Source organism: Diadema antillarum, unplaced genomic scaffold (genome assembly GCF_040938485.1).
Source record: "Diadema antillarum isolate AM-2024a unplaced genomic scaffold, OU_Dant_1.0 seq00000455_RagTag, whole genome shotgun sequence".
Taxonomy (NCBI): Eukaryota; Metazoa; Echinodermata; class Echinoidea; order Diadematoida; family Diadematidae; genus Diadema; species Diadema antillarum.
The window spans coordinates 1,297,198-1,310,316 of record NW_027271427.1 but is presented as its reverse complement, the minus strand read 5'-3'; positions in this window follow the sequence as shown (position 1 = coordinate 1,310,316).

The following is a 13,119-nucleotide window of genomic DNA, read 5'->3' as shown; positions in this document are numbered from 1 at the left end:
TAAACAGAACAGAAAGTGCGCCTGCTGAAATATCCCTTTCCTTCCAATAACACCCAGACTGCGCTCCAGTTTACATGCACCACACTCTTACCATGACTCTAACCTCCCACAGTCTGCCAATGACAAAGTCCTGCTATGCTCCCTTCACTTTATATACAAAAAGCGATTGAACTGCAATCTTTCCAACCCTGTCCCCTGATATCACCTATCTAAACAGGAAGATACATACTCCTGAACACCTCTCTACCATCCACGCTTGCACAACCAATATCACGAGGTATTGATCATGAAACACTCTTACTGCTTGGTCAAACCCTCAACCTGGACCACACAAGGTTTGAGCGGCCTTCCTTTCTCCTTGCAGCACAACATCCCAATCATCTCTACTCTGAAGACCACCTTATCTAATACAACCTATACCCAAACTCAATGACCTCATGAACCTCATGAACCATCCACGCTCGTCAATCTCCGACATAAACGGAGGGAGGAAAAGAAGAAGAAGAAGGTTGTATGGCGACAATTTTGGGGTTCAAATTTAAACCCGTATTTCTTAGTGTGTATATAAAAAAAATCGTTTGATCACGTTACTGTCTTGTGACATTTTCTTTTCCATTCATCATTCTTCTTTAGTAAATTTGATTTCATAAAAAAAGAAATTTAGTACATAAAGGAACAAAACACCTCTAGTATTTACGAGTGCTGTTCGTTATTCCGAAGGTTCGCTATTCCGAAGGTTCGTTATTCCGAAGGGTCGTTCATCCGAAACAAGCAAATTCCCTTTACCTACAGGTTCGTTAATCCGAAAATGAAAAAGGGTTCGTTAATCCGAAAATTTGTGGCGTTATTCCGAAGGTTCGTTATTCCGAAGATTGGTCAATCCGAAAATGAAATTCGGAACAACGAACCTTCGGAATAACGAATCTTAGGAATAAAGAGCCTTCGGAATATCGAACCTTCGGAATAACGAGCTGTAACCGTATTTACAACTCTTTCTCATATGTACTAGGTGTTTCAAAAAACATTGCCCACTTTTGATCATTAATAGTTCAAAAACTATTCATCCGATAAAACTGTCATTGATATGAGTAATAGCTGGATAGTGTACAATTTGGTTGAAGGTAATTTGCACGTGAAAGCATAAATCAGTTTCATTAAATCTAAGATTGATTTTGAAGTAAGGTTTCAGATTTTGGTCAAATCTTAACCCTCTGTGCAAAAATTGAACTTCGCACAGGAACCAATCATGTGTATGTGAGTGTGTGCTGACAATGGCCCTGAACAATGGACATTCCTGAACCACCTGTTGACTAGGCATCAGTCTCGCGCTCCCTGGCACATGAATGCTTAATCAATAGTTCATGTGGATTGACCTGGGCACTGCTAGTCTGAATTCATGCACGGTAAAGTGCTTGCAAACACCACATTTCATTCCAGCTGGCAATCATTTTCAAATTTTGCTTCACATATCACTAAATTTGGGATATAAATAAGCATAAATGATCTAAAGTTCCTCATTTTAATACAACTGTCTACTAATTAGATAGTCTGACAAATTTTTCGCTTTTTTGATAAAAAGATATCATTTTTGGTTAAGAGTTCAGCAGCTTTTATCATTGGGGCGATTTGTTTCACAGTAGATTTATTTAAGGCTCCATATACACAAGTGTATACTCTAATTGATTTTCTTTACTTCCTGTCACCACGTTTACCATAGAACAGAAGGTATTCATTGTAATTTTGTTTTTCAGAAGTAGGGAGAGCACTGTCGCGACTCAACGACAGTATCGACAGCCGTTTGACTTTACACAGATACCGCCAGAGGCTGAATAAAGACTAGTTGTGATAGTGGAATTTCTCCTGAATAAATAATGAAGCATTCAAACCCTGGCCATTGTTCAGAACCATTGTCAGGGTGTTAACCACACACTCCCATACACACCCATTGACCCCTGTGCAAAGTGAAATTTTGTACAGAGGGTTGAAAATAGAGCAAAGTCTGGAACCTAACTGTGAAATTAATCATGGATTTCATGAAACTTATTTATGCTTTCATATCTAAACTATCTTCGAACAAATTGTACACTATTCAGCTATCACTCATATCAATGACAGTGTTATCTGATATATAGTTTTTGAATTATTAAGAATCAAAAGTGGGAAATGTTTTTTGAAACACCTAGTAGAATGAGGCAAACTTCATGCGGATGAGGAACTAACGAAAGAAGGCGATTCTGTGAGATTGTTGGAGTGATTATTTGAGCTGTGTCTTGTAATCCCATCTCTCTACAATCAAAATTTGTCAGTCCTCATTATTAATGTTTTCTAACAGCCCCATTGCGTTTAAATATTGCTAATAATATATCAGTTATCGTTTTCTGGATCTTACAATGCCGTCTTGATAGTTTCCTCCTTTTTTCCTTTCACTGTTAATTTTCTCAATATTCTGTGACAAATGATAAATGTATTGGCAGTGATAATAATCATAATGCTAATGATAATAATGTTTATTTTTATTTCTTTTTTAGCTGGCATAGCTATGGAGCACAACATTGCTAACACATTTTGAGTATTTTACCAAGGCTTCCCAATGTCATTGATACATTACAGAAAAAAAGAAAGAAGGAAGTAAAGAAAGAAACAAAGAAAGCAAAAAGGAAGAAAATCAAAAGATGTCTGAGTGTGTCTTGGTGCCGCAGTTGGTATCAGGTGCTCACACATTCACCTTGACTCTGTATACATGGTATAAAGGGCAATTTCATTTATGATCCTGATTACTGAACCCCGGAAAATAGAATATCTGAGTGCGCGCTAACACTATAGTTGCATGGCTTTGAACGCAGTGCTGCCTGACACGCCCTACATGATTGTATTACAAAAGCATCCCGATGTGCCGTGTGGTCACATGCTGGACAAGAAAACAGGAAAAGAGATCGAAAGTAAAGAGAGAAATGCTACATTGTTGCTGCGGTTGGCATCGGGTAAACAACCCACTCTGCTTACTCACATGTTCCAGTTGCTATATAGTCTGATATTAAATGTGTGGTATGCTTGCCAAAAATATGAGACAATACAACCGAAACCTGAATGACGTTGTATGTATAGGATCTAAAAATCTACGAGACATCCAATATCTGGCGCTTTTGAAGTCGCTTTTAGCTAGGGTGCCCTCGTAATCAAGAATCAGTCGTGTTTGGAGCTTCGTACCAGAGGTGAGAAATACAAACAATGGCGTCTTATGTAGGACTGAATGTTGGAGGCAGAATTTACGAGACATCCGAAATGACTCTCACCAGTCAACCTGAAAGTTTCTTCACCTTGCTATTGAGTGGCAACCCTACCAGTGCCATCAGAGATGAACGGGGGAACTACAGAATTGATCGTGACGGTGACATATTCCGATACATTCTCAATTACCTGCGTGATAACAAGCTCATTCTACCAGAAGGTTTCAACGAGCTCGCCTTACTCGAGCGCGAAGCAGATTTCTACCAGCTCCAATCACTCAAAACGGACATCCAGGCCTTGAGAGTGGTAAAGCGCAGTGACCCTATTTCTTTAAACGTTTCTGGAACGACTTACACAACAACAAGGGAAGTTCTTTCCCATGAGCCCAAGTCAGTTTTCCAACAGATTCTGGATTACCAGGCCACTCCAGTGAACGGTCAATACTTAATACCAGGTGACGGAGAACTCTTCAACCACATATTGGAATATCTCCGGTTTGGAGCTCTCGTTCCATATACCTCTTCGAATGGATGGGAGTCGCTAAAAAATGAAGCAAGATTTCTGAAGCTTGAGGTTCTTCTGGCGCACATCGCAATCCGTCAGATGTTAGCATCAGATGAAACACCCATTAAGGGACTGGCAATGTTTGCCAGACGGGACGATTTCGTGTTGTACGCAAGGTATCGATCAATTTTGAGGAGTTTAGCTACAAAGCTAACGAAAAATCCGTTTCCAGAGAGGGTCATCTATCGATACAACTGCAGAATTCCTATTTTCGTCATGGTAATTTCTCTGGACAGGTCTCGGGCAGGAGAACCTGTTTCTACACCGGCAACCGAGGCGGATCCTAGTCACATCAGCCGATACCCTGCAAACAGAGAAGACATGGTCGCACTCCTCTCTGTTCTCGTTGGCATGGAAACCTATCGAAAAGTTTTCCCTTCCTCGTACCTTGGGTTGTTTTGCATTCCAAGCGACATAGTTAGTAGTTTGCTTAAGGAGATATTTTAAGCTTTGGCTGTAGTACTTAGCAGTAGTATCTTCATCCACATGCATACTGTTTAATACTGTGATGGAGTGATGTACTTGAGGTTTAATGAGTACATTCTATAACCAAATTCTACAAGTATTATACTCCACTTGGCGCCAGCTATTATTGTCAGCATTTTATAACGTTTAATTTCTCAAAAGGATTGGTGACTAGAAGTGCTTCATGGCGAAGTGTATATAGGGCGATGTGAGTCAAAAAATCCACAATTTAGAGGGTAGAGTGAACAGGGATAATTATAATGTCCGCCCATGTCTGATTAAAGCAACTTGGGAAGAGTTCATATAGCACTAGTTGTCGATCATTTTTACAAAGAAAACAAGTTGCGTTTGTGCGCCAGGGATTTTGACAAAAGTTCTGAGTGGATATTAATGTCCTAAACAACACGATTGTTATTATGATTGTTATTATGATTGTTTTCGTTTTAAATCAGCGAGAGCACAGTGTTATCGTCGTAGTACGTCTGAATCTATCACAGCACTTGTGGGTGGAGAATGGTGTCTAACTGGATAGATTTCGGTAAATGTATCATAGGGATGCTACGAACAGAAAAACAAATGTTGTTAAAATTTCTAATCATCCATTTTCACGCTCCTCTGCCACCGCCGTCTATTTCTTCTTCACTTTCCTATTCTTCTAATTCTTTATTTGCTATTTCATGTACACGTTTCTGTCTGATATTATTTCTTATTTCCAGTGTACATACCTTTTTTCTGTGTTGTAAACGTAAGGCCAAAACAGTGGTGTCTGATGTAAATAAAAAAATCATGTTAAAGTTGTTGATGTTGAAGGGCAGAATAGTTTAATGTGAGATTCTGATACTATGTCATGTACGTACTGTAGATATGCTGAGTATAGGGTGAATAAGTTCTAATAACATGTAAATATTGCTGATAGATTTACTTTTTGCCATCTTTCTCCTTTCTATGTGTGATAATACATAGTTTTTGTTTTGTCTCCGCCTCGAATTGACGTCGGAGGAATTATGTTTTCGGGCTGTTTCTGTCCGTAATCAATTTTTGTAAACAACGTTACTAAAAAACTTGTCAAGGTATCCTAATGAAACTTATCATGTATAATTATGTATGAGCGGGTGAAGTTGTGCCTATCAACCTTTGGGTGTACATACTCATGGTCAAAGGTCAAGGTCAAATGCTCTAAATTTCACTATTTCCCATAATGCAGGGAGGTGAGACTAAACCTAATCTATGCAATGTTTGAAGGTATTTTCTTGAAACTTATCTAGTGTATGCACGTCATGTGCTACCCAATAGAGAGAGTTTCGGGCTATGATGTCAAAGTTCAATATTGAACTTATTGTATGTTAAAATTTGAATTTTTCCTCATAACATCTCGGAAATGATTCAAGGTATGGAAATGACTACATATGCATGTACTGACTGGCAGTGATTATCTTGGGGATTTGGGGGTCATGGGTCAAAGTTTAAGGACATCTCCTCAGAATTTCACTATTTCCCTCATTGAATATCAATGCAATGCCGGCAGGATTTTTCTTGAAACTTCGTGTATACAAGTATTACCCAATAGAGATTGGCTGCACGAGGTAGAGAGGTTTTTCGATCGTCGTTTCGTCATTTTTCGCTGATGAAGACAGTTTTGTGCTTCGAAGATTGCTTCCTGAAGTTGAATCGCGCCTGGACCTCAGAGCTTTTCTCTCACGCGATAATTAGCGAATTTGATGATGACGTCCCTTGGCTGCGATTTCCTTTCGTTCGAGGCCGAGGTGGCGGCAGACGCCGACTGTTCAAAAGAAGGGGTCCTAATCGAAGAGAACGGTCGATGTCATCGTCATGTAGTTCGATTCGATCCGAGCCAACCATGGCCAACCCCCTGGCATATTGGTTTGATGATGAAGTCGGTGCTTCCGTCTTTCTTCTCCTGTTTCCCCAGCAAAGATGAGGCAGTTTCTCCTTAAATATTGTTCTGCCGCACCCATGGTGGTTTCGAAAATCACGCACGGCCGCTTCCATGCCAGGGACGCTATTTTCTTTTCTCCCCCCCTTTTTTTTCGCGGCTTTCAATGTCGAATTCCAGGGATTGATGAACTTCCTCACATAACATGGCAGCCTGGATCCTCATTTTAAGCAGCCTATGTTTTAAGGCATTGACGAGCTCTGTGACAAAATCCGAGTCAGATAGCAGGTTTTCCACTGCAGCTTGAATAGTTTCAGTCAGCTCGACATCATCATCTACATTAACAGCAGGGTCACCATATAATGCTGTTTCTTCACTGCTGAACACGGGCTATTGCTTTTGTCATCGTTTGTTCGGGTGCTGTTCATTATTCCGAACGTTCGTTAATCCAAAACACACAAATTCCCTATACCTAGAGGTTCGTTAATCCGAAAATGAAAAAGGGTTCGTTAATCCGAACATTTGCCGCGTTATTCCGAAGGTTCGCTGTTTCGAAGGTTCGTTATTCCGAAAATGAAACAGGGTTCGTTATTCCGAAGGTTCGTTGATCCGAAGTGATGTAGGCTCCGTAACGAACCTTCGAAACAACGACCTTTGTTTCATTTTCGGATTAACGAACCTTCGGATTAACGAACCTTTGGAATAACGACCTTTGTTTCATTTACGGATTAACGAACCTTCGGATTAACGAACCTTCGGATTAACGAACCTTTGGAATAACGAATCTTCAGAATAACGAACCTTCGGAATGACGACCCTTCGGAGCAAAGAACCTTCGGAATAACGAGCTGTAACCGTTTGTTCGTATTAGTGGCCCGCTTTGGTCAGTCGTTTGCAAGCAGTATTTGTATATAAGGTACCAGTAGATTGCTGGTCTATATATGTTCGGCAGAGCAATACTTCACACACGTTTATACATTACGGCGGCTAGATCAAATAATTAGTGTATGTGAATGTCCATTTTCTTTGTTACTCTTATTGAATTGTTCGAAACTCACAAGACTGGTTTAAAATTATGTTGACGAATATACCCCAAAGTTCTGATGCATTTGATGTTGGTTGAAATAGCCGCTTAAGGTGTGACATCATGCAGATAGCACTCAAAGAGGCATACTTTGAGGTAATACATTGGTATACTGTAGTCTGGAGAGCATCATGATTTTATTTTTCTTCATGTTATAGCACTATAGTGAATTTGTGCTACAGGCCATATAATTATGCTAATATTGAGAAGTACAAAAATGGTATATTGAAAAATAATAGAATGTGTGTCGGATGTTGAGCGATGATATGACCACAATAAACGATAGTATTTTATATTTTACAGGTGCCTCAAAACACTCTGAAAATAAATAGCAATCTCATGATATTTTCAGACAGTCCGATTCAAATGAAGTTTCCTCACAGGACTATAGTTTGAAACTATTGGAGTTATTGAAGACTATATAATTTTACAGGGATTGTACTCCTTTGAAAGTGATGTCCTTCAGGGTGATATTGAAAGATTACCTATAGTGCTGATATAAGCATGCAAAATTTTCAGCAGATTTAGATGTTTTAATGATAAACTGATATGCTTAATTGTATCATGGAATAGACACAGCTTCTTGACATCGGCTAACCAATAAACGGTAAAAGTGACATGAACTACAGAAAGTGAAGGAAACTTGTGCACGTACATGAGCATGCTAGTAATGTTGTTCTCAGAATATTCCAAGGCCTTAGTCCAGGGGCCTGTTTCATAAAACTTTTCATCAATGACAAGTAGATGTGACAAGCTACAGAAACCTCCCAGCTGATTGGCTGAGAACAAATTTGTCATAGAAATGTGGCAGTTGTCACTGATCACAAGTTCTGTTAAAAGGGCTGGCCCCTGGAAGTTTGCTTCACTTCTCTTTCACTTTATATGATCATTTTGGTTTAGAGTTTACAACCCATTTATATCAGTGATTATGCGTAAACAAAAGCTACAAACAATGGAAACATGCTATAACAAGTTTAGTTCATTGGGACAATACACATTGCTCTTTTATATCAAGTATCTTTTTCTATTGAGGCATAGCAAAACAAAACATTATAATAGATAAAGAGCTGAAAAGAGAGCATTTATCTTGTTTTTGTACGGTTTTGTTTTATCAGAGTTCTAATAGAGAGGTTCAACTGTTTATTCCCAGACTATTGATTAAATTTATATATAACAAGATATCAGTCTAGTTGTGAAATTTCTGGTTATTTTCTTCTGAAATTAGCATTTGTGTTAGTGTAAACCGTATTGTGTTACCAATCTTCTCTGTATGCATTATTCGAAAAGTAATTCGCTTGACTAACAAACTAAGTACTGTTTTCATTTGTTTAATGCTGTATCATATCTGCCATATAGTTGTCAGCTAATGTTACTTATGTGATAAGTACTTGTTTGTGGAAACTTTGTTCTCTAATAAAACAAATAGTAAAAATGTCACATTTCCATCGTTTTATGTCTAACACGTTTCATTGTTGCTTGATTACTACTTTATGAAGAGATCTGTTCCAAAATAATATTATGCTAAATCTGCTGTGGTTAGTTGTCAGAAATGAAGTTGTTTTAATATCTGTATATAATATATAACAAAATATTATGGTTAATGTAAGTTTGAAGTAAAATATCTTGCCGGATGTTGCACGAAACTCCAAAACTTTGAAGCTGCATTTAAGAAAGATATAGGGGCTTTCCATTATAATTATTACTTCTTTTTTTTATTCCTCAACACGAAGTGGTGCCGGAGGCATTATGTTTTCGGGTTGTCGGTCCGTCCGTACGTCCGTACGTACGTCCGTACGTCCGTCCGCATTCGTTTACGCGATAACTTGAGTAATATTGACTGGAATTTTACCAAACTTGGTCCAAGTATAAAGTATGATGGGGCAATTACTTGGTTAGATTTTGGGTGAAATCGGCTGAAGGTCAAGGTCAAATCGTGAAATTGTATCTGTTTACACGATAACTCAAAACTGGATAAAGCAAATTTCACCAAACTTTGTTCAAGGAATATGTATGGTGGCACAATTGATTAATTTTTGAGTGAAATCGGACAGAGGTCAAAGGTCAAAGATCAAGGTCAAATCCTAAAATTTATCTTTTTACATGATAACTCAAAACTGGATGAAGCAGCTTTCACCAAACTTGGTCCAAGGATGATGTATGATACGGCAATTAGTTGAGTAGATTTGAGTGACATTGGCAAGAGGTCAAAGGTCAAAAGGTCAAGGTCAAATGCTAAAAATGTTGCTATTCCCCCATACCCATGCAATGCCCGAAGGTATTTTCTTGAAACTTAGTGTAGACATGTACTACTGCATAAAAATTCTCCAGAGAGAGTTTCATGTCATAAGGTTAAAGGTCAAAAGGTCAAAGATTAGGTGAAAATGTTACAATTTCACTTTTCTCACATTAATGGTTCAATGTATCTTCATGGAACTTGGTACATACACATGTGCTGACTGGCAGGGATTAGCTAGGGAATTTAGGGGTCATGGGTCAATAGTCAGGGGGTCAAAGGTCAAGGTCAACTCGTCAAAATTTTACTATTTCCTTTTTATATACTAGTACATACAATGCTTGAATTATTACTTTTAAGACTTAATATACATGTATTGCCTAATGGAGATTCTCTTGGAAATTTCCTGCCAGAAGGTCAAAGGTCAAAGGTGAAGGGTCAAGGGCAGGTTTAAATGCAAAAAAAAAAATCTATTTTATACTGTAATTACACTCTTTCTTTATACCTTGAAAATTACTCAATGCATAAACTTAGTCAGAAGTCAAGTAAAAATCCTCAATTCCCCACATGTAGGTATACCTGCACTCTTTAGAGGCATACAATCGTGGCGAGTGGTTTGTGCGGCACGGAGACGAACGCAACACGCTGCCTGCCCCATTCTGTATCAATTGATGTAGTGACCCCGAATGTGAATAGTGCTGGCTCAATGGGTCTGCGAACAACACTATAGACTACAAAAGCTCTGTGCTACAAATCTCCTAACCCAAAATGGCCGTCCGAGTGAGCCACGAAAGCTTCCGAATGGACGCACACTCTCAGTGCGCATGCGCATTCAGAGAGGCCAAAAGAGCCACTCATCTTCTGGCATCTCTCCTCCAATCACCGCAGCTCGCGGTCACAATGTTTGTGTATGATGCGTACACACACACGCACACACACACACACGTGTCTCAGTGGCAGCATTGTCCCACACGTTTATGGATATAGCGCCGAGTCTGGCATTGCGCAATTGCATGCGCAAACTTCGGTCGTTCGGAGTTTACGTACCATAGGACGACGATCGTATGCCTTTAATAGACAATTAAGCAAACGTAGTTCAAGGAAAGTGAACATTCAAGATATTTCTGACAAACCTGTCATTTCGAATATTTTGCCAGTTATGTGAAACTGTTATCTCACATTGTGAAGACATTATACTATACACCTTTTGGGAGAATCATGCATTATGGCGGAGGCATCAGTCGCCATAGCGACATTTATTCAAGTGGCCCTAGCAATGTACCATTCGGATTTATCACCTTTTGAAACCAAACAGATTGATCCCGTGTTTACACTATTATAGTTTCATTGAGTTTTGTTTTAATATCTTGAAACAAATCATACATTGTCATTTAGGTCTATACAGTGTACCAGCATGCATACACGAACACACTTGGTAACACACACATCAAAGGACAGAGATAGACACATAAAGGCACAAACAAACACACAAACACAAGCACACACACATGCAGGCACGCACACCAGCATGGACACATCCACATTCAGGCGTACAAACATACACAAATTCAATGGGAGATCATATTACATACAAAGCTGGACATTAAATGCAGGGGAATGGATTGACCACCTTTTGGGATAAAGTTCATCTCACACCATTTCTTTTAATGCTTTCCTGAATGATTGAAACTTCCTTATGATGCAAGCATGCACGCAAGTCTGCATGTTAAGTAGAAACCAAATGGGTAGATGGTCTGTTCAAATCCTCTTCTCATTGTATTCTATTGTTTTACCCCCCCCCCCCCCCCATAAGTCAGAATTTCTCTGATATTGTCACAGCTATTTCTTTTGTATAGGCAGATTCTACTTAGGCAAAGTTGAGTGCATCTTTCTAAATGGCTTACTAAAGTAGTTGGTGGCAGAATAAGATTCGTGGCAGTGCCATACAAGCAACATATAATTTAGATGTTCAGCATGTCCATTAATCGGCACAAAAATAATTTCCATGATACACAGGACAATAATGCTTACAAATGAAAAGTAAAACAAAACGTGTTGAGATATATACAGGAAAGATAATTATGTATCCTCATCATGTTAATTTGTGCAGTGGTTACCACTTCACGTCACACATGGAATTAATACTTGTATAACTTTCAAAAGCTTATTCATGAAATAACATGAATAAAATGTGCATCCAAATGGCGTATACAAGTTACCGAATTTACGAGGGAGAAAGAAACGCTGCGACATAGGTTGCGTGCACATAAAATAATGTCCCCATAAAGGCATAATTTTATATAGTAATAATGAGACAGAGAGATATTGTAAAAGTGTACACATGCAGTAACATGCTGTGCTCATAAAAAATATGTCCCCTTAATGCTTACAAACATGGTAATGGGACATAAGAAGGACATGTCCACGCCTTTACACATGATAAGTGCCGTAATATGCATGTATACCTGCTTTGCACATAACCTCCTCATGGTACAATGTATAGTAATAACGAGACAGAGGGACATGTGAAGTATACATGCAGTATTAATGAACATGCTCATAAAAATGTCCCTCTAATGTTGCGAACATGACTTGAGGTTATGTAATACATTTGTACATCAATCTGTCCTGTATTCGCGATAATACTCATATCCGTGAAGCGCAACGTCAAAAATCTGCCTGAAGTCATTCTATGATATTCATAACTGAGACGTAGGGAAAATAAACAGTCAAGCAAATTTAAGCACATTTATACAGGTTGTATAACGTATATATTTGCATTCTAACAATATTTCCGTAAACCTGCTTTAGTCCATCCTCTCAGGTTGAAACCATGACAACAAGCGCAAAAGTATTGTCAGTTGCCAAACACATACAAAGTGAAGAGGTATAGAACTCAAACATTGGTCAGGGAATATTGATCGCAGTCTACGTTCCAGTCATCTACGTATCGGGGGACATTTCGTGAAGCGTTTTGCCAGATTTACTGTACATGTATATAATCTTAAGTCTCTAACAAGCAGTTATAAGCGAAAATCCTTGCGTCGTGATCGGCTGAGAACAATTATTGTTTACGGTCATAGAAATGTGGCAGTTGTCCCTAATAGCAAGTTGTATGAAACGGGAGCGTGAAATCCCCTATGGGATAAAATCAGACAGTCCAAGTCGGTCAGAACATTCATGACAAAGTTAAGAATCACCAAATTTCCTTAATCATAATCACTTGCAAATCTCCTTCATATCTGATGGCCCATATAGTGACTTATTGATCAGTGATTTATGGAATTCTGGGATTAGTCAGGGGCCGCGGAACGTTTTTCAGTGTGTGTGTGTGGGGGGGGGGGGGGGGGCTGCCGGACTGGGGGGAGGGAAAAAATAATGGAAATAATTCGGGTTTTTTTTTTTTCAGGGAAGTGTTAATAGCAAAATAACGGAATTTAGCTCTTTTTCCGAGTGTGCATCATCTCTGTATATGGACAAAGTCTAGTGAGGTAGAGCTTATGGGAGGGTGTGGGAGGGGATGCCTCTCCGTATCGACGGAGCTAAATTGCGTTTTTAAAATTGAAATAAAGCGATCTGAAGCACATTTTTCTGTGGGAAATTCGGAAATTGTCATCCCCCAAAGTATACTAAAGTCTATAGAGGGGACCA